This window comes from Haliaeetus leucocephalus, unplaced genomic scaffold, assembly GCF_000737465.1.
Source record: "Haliaeetus leucocephalus isolate CR32 unplaced genomic scaffold, Haliaeetus_leucocephalus-4.0 Scaffold153, whole genome shotgun sequence".
Lineage (NCBI taxonomy): Eukaryota > Metazoa > Chordata > Aves > Accipitriformes > Accipitridae > Haliaeetus > Haliaeetus leucocephalus.
The window spans coordinates 1,432,805-1,437,332 of record NW_010972589.1 but is presented as its reverse complement, the minus strand read 5'-3'; the positions used below and the strand labels follow the sequence as shown (position 1 = coordinate 1,437,332).

The window sequence follows — 4,528 nt, the reverse complement described above, 5'->3', positions numbered from 1 at the left end:
TAGCGCGGCTCCGGGTAGAAAGGCTACCGGCGGCTGGCGTGTCCGTCCCGTTTCTCTTCCGCGGGTACGGGAGGGCTGATGGGTGCGGGTCTGCGCCGGTGACCAGCCCGGGGCCGCCTGTAAGGGGCTGGGCGGGGGGGAGGCGGGGGCCCTCGGCCGCCTTGTGCTCCCTTGAGGTGGGGTGGGGGGTGCCTCCGGTAGAGCCCCGAGCACCCGTGGGGCGGCGTGAAGCTCCGTGGGGGCCGTGTCTCCGGGCAGCAGAAGGCTCCATATCCGTCAGTCTCTTGGGGCACTGGTGGGGGGGTGGTGGGTACGGTTTTGATGCCAGTCGATGGGTTTTTTTGAACTTTTGGGGCCTCTCCTGCGTAGTGCCTGCTGGGTCTTGTCAAATAAATCCTTGTAACCTCTTGCCATAGTTTTTTGTGGTTTTTTTTTTTTCTTTAAAGCAAAGGTTTTAGGGGAGACTGTAACCCTTTGAACTTGTCTGTGCCAGATGTTTGCTTGCTGCCTTTTATATAGCAAAAGAAGTTGCATAACCGAAGCAATACAAAGTTAAAACTGAAGAGGCGTTTCCATTGCAAGCCCTCACGCTGGCCAGTTGAAACTCCTGAGAAAACTCCTCTGAGCATGAGACTCTTCGTGGCCGTCTGAAGCCAACAGTGAAATGTCCTTGTGTGTCCTAAAGGCGTTCCCAGGCTTTTGACCTCTAAATATGAGCCTGAAACTCTAATTGAGTTACTGATGCCATTTTCAGGCAGCAGTATCTGAAAGTGATTTTTAAGCCTGATTTAACTGTACTTAATGCTCTGTTAAATTTCATTTGACAGTCATCTTTTGGATTCAGAGCAAACATGCTTAGATCTCTCTTGGAGATCTGTATAAACAGTTTGTCATAATGCTGTTATGTGTTTAAAAATCACTGGGTTTCTTATTTTGATTAGGTAGCTATGTGAGGGTACACAGACACTGTAGATAATTGTGTATTACTGAAGAGTAAGATCATCAGTGATGGTTGAAAGACTCGCTTGTTTGGCAGAAATCTTTTTTTTTCCCTCTTGTCACCTAAACAGTATTTGTCTTTCTTTAAGCTGAACTTGTGATCTTTTTGCCTGCAGAGGAGAAAAGGTGAGTTATACGAGTAGCAGTTGTGTGGCTTGTAGTACACAGTCATTCTTACCAAGAATTTTAAGTAAAAGCACTTTCTGGATACAGGCTAGTAAAGAATTCTCTCATTTAAAGTTTAATCTTAACTAAAAGTAAGCCTTGATCTTTTTAGAACAAGGCTGTCTCAAGTGTAGTTTCATGTGTTTTTTTTTTTTTCATAAACTTGAAAACAATTGGTTTGCATTCTGAAAAACAGGCTTTTTTCCTGTTATTACACCAAATTGTAGTAATGCCTGTGGACTTTCTACCAAGCATTTTAAGATATAGTGCCATAACTTAGGTGATGAGTCAACCCTAGTAGGTTGGCAAGGTCAAAGGAGAATGTTCTGAGGAGTTCAGGCTAGACTTCACCTTGGGGATTTAGTGGTAACAGTGTTTTGGTTTGTGGTTTTTTGGTTTTTTTAAAGTGACTTCTCATTCTTACTATGATAAGGTCAGATTTGGCAACCGTACACTTCTTCTGGTGGCCTTGTATGGAGCTTTACTGATTGTAGCACTCTGCAGGGTCCCATTCTGTACCTCCAATTGCAAGTGTTAGCTTTGAATGCAAACCTTTTGTGTTTCTCATGTTATCAAAAGTAGCGACTCAACCCCTTTGTGCCTTGACCAGTGTCGTCAGTCAGGTTCAGGTGAACCAGTGAAAATGCTGATGTCTAGTGTCTGTGCTACTGTTGGAACTAATTGAGTTACACCAGCAGTTATAGGGGAGAACTATTAACCTGAAAACCACTATCCGTAGTTGTCATCTGCATCACTGCTATGCTTATTTAACTTCCTCTCATAGCCTCAGGAATAAATTGTAAAATTCAAACGGCGATTGCAGGTAGCAAGCTAGTGGATGGTGGTGAAGCTACCAGTCCAATCAACAAAAAACAATTGGTAAAGCTGTCTGCAGAATAGAGAGAATCCTGGCTGTTGTTTTGGCTTGCTCAAAATCACTTTTTTCTTTGTGCTTGGGTGAAGACTTAGCTTGTTGATAGCCTTCTCAGTATCCTGTGGGTCTCTGACAGTAGCTGTGTTTCAAATTTAACTCCTCCTGCCCACAGTTATGTCTACATGCTTTTTGAAAGTACTTGTCAGTTGTTAGTACACAGTGCCTTCCACCTCTCTGTATTTGGGGACAGGCCCAAAAGTGTGCGTTGTCTTTGTGGTTTTTTTTTTTCCACTTGTTTTTTAAACTGAGTTTTAAGAGTTTGGGTAATACTTCTAGAAAGAACAGCTATACCTCCTTTTTTTTTTTTTCTGCTTAATCTAAGTGGCTGTCATGGTGAAGCTCAGGAGGGCATTAACTTATGCAGTAAATTATTTGTCATCTTAATAATTATTTCCAGTTCAGTTTCACTAATGAAGCTATGCCTTTAATATGTGCCTTTTTTTGTTGTTTTTAAATGATATTTCCATTCGTGTTTTTTTAATCCTGGGATTATACTCCCTTTCTTCTCCCTGCAACAACTACTGTTCCATGGGACATGTTCCAGTTCCTTGAGCTGTTTCTGCTCGAGGAGTAATATTTATTGTAGATGTATAATTAGCACACTTGCTCACCTAGAAAATCTGGAATCTCTGGAGTGTTGAAACCATCAGCGTGTTAGCACTGTTACTTAACACGCTGTTGGGACTCTGTGCATATACTAATGTCTTTCCTATATCTCACTGCAGACCACTTCGGTATCTTGAGTACAGCAAATGCATTGCTGCACAGTACAGGATGTGCTTTTGGCTTGCTTTATTACAGTATTTAGAGGCTGACATCAAAGAGTTTCCTGCATTAGAGCAATGTTAAGTATTTATGGTGAAATAATCAATTACTGAAGTAAGGGTTTGGCTGTTGAGGCCCAGAAGGCTTAAGTGATATTGAGTGAACTACTATCTTTAGTTGCCACTAGAGCATGATGGGTGCTCTTCCATGCTGTATCTGAACACAGGAATATTCTTGTCTGTAAGATCAACCTAATTAAAATGTGGGATGCAACTCTGCATCATCTTCATGATATACAACACTGCTTTATAATATAACTAATGAAGAGAAACTTCATGACAAATATACAAATGAAAAAAAAAACCTATCTCACTTAACTGTACATGAAGCTGACTTTACAGTTGGGGTGAGCAAGCAGTGGTTTGGTTGGTTTAGGGGTGGTTTTTTATGTTTCTGTTATCTTGGGAATCAACACTTTCTCAATCTTGAATTGTATGAATAAAATCTACTGAGTTGCTTTATCTCTTGGCAGCAATCCACACAGTTTCAATTGGAGAACATTTTCGAAATGAGATCCAAGTTACCTTCAGCAACATTTGAAACATTAATTTGGTGGTTGCAGTTCTTCAATACCTTTCCTTTTCTTGAGTATCATGAGTTATACTATCCACATCAAATGTTTCCATTTATCACTCCCTTTGTTCGTTAGCAACACTGAGAAATAGTCCATGATAATGGTGGTCAGGGATTTTTTTTCATATTAAAAAAGTAAATGAGAGGAACTCAAATTTTGTGAAGATTTTATGTGCTGTTAAACTGTAATGAAAGCAAGATATTGCTGTTAAGAGTTCTTGATGTTTTAGATGGTTATAGATGGTAGTAATGATGTAGCCAAGGAGGAGGCAGGCTCCAGTGTCAAATGTGAAGGTTATACAAAAGCAGAATATGGCCTGGTATATGAAAACCAGTTTCAAAAGTAACTACAGACATGATGGGCTTCTAGAAAATACTGATTTCTTTATTATTATTTTTAATAGTAGCACTACAACTTTCATCTGTTCCTTATTTCATTAAAAGAATAGAATTAATCTGTCTGCAGATTCCTAGTCATTATGAATGATCCTTCTTTCAGCATTTAATCAGATCAGTAAAATAAGCATGTGTATTATCTTTCTAAGCTTGTGATAGACATACAGACTTGGTTCTGAGTAGAGACTGTGGAAAAACATTCTTGCATGTGATGTTCATCAGCTTCCTTCCTGAAAGAAGTGAGAGGCAGTCATCTTAGTTATAGCAATCTTACAATTGAAAAGCTCATCTAAACAAGAATGAGACTACTAGCCTAGTTCTGGTAATCAGTAAGTTGGTAAAGCAGCATTTGGGCTGAAACCTATTTGCGTCTTGGCCTCTTCCTCAACTATATTTTAGAAAACTTTCAGCTATTTACACAAATGAAGCAAGGACTAAGTGAATCATCTTTCTGGTAAAAACTTTGAAGAGCACTAATTCTCCCACTTCTTCTGAAGCAAGGATTTAACATTTTGCAGGGCATTAGGCTTTTCAGTTTGGGTTGTGCAGTTGTATTTTAGGCAGTTTTTAATGGTGATCCCAACAGAGAAGTATTTAAGTTCTCTCAACTTCTTAGACTGGCAACTTGAGTTCCTC

The 4,528-nt window shown here is 40.1% G+C and overlaps 1 protein-coding gene across 1 annotated transcript in view; it reads left to right on the top strand.

Moving 5' to 3' along the window:
- SACM1L (SAC1 suppressor of actin mutations 1-like (yeast)) overlaps positions 1-4,528 on the top strand; it is a 31,057-nt gene that overhangs the window by 367 nt on the left and 26,162 nt on the right. The gene's annotated exons all lie outside the window — the stretch shown is intronic.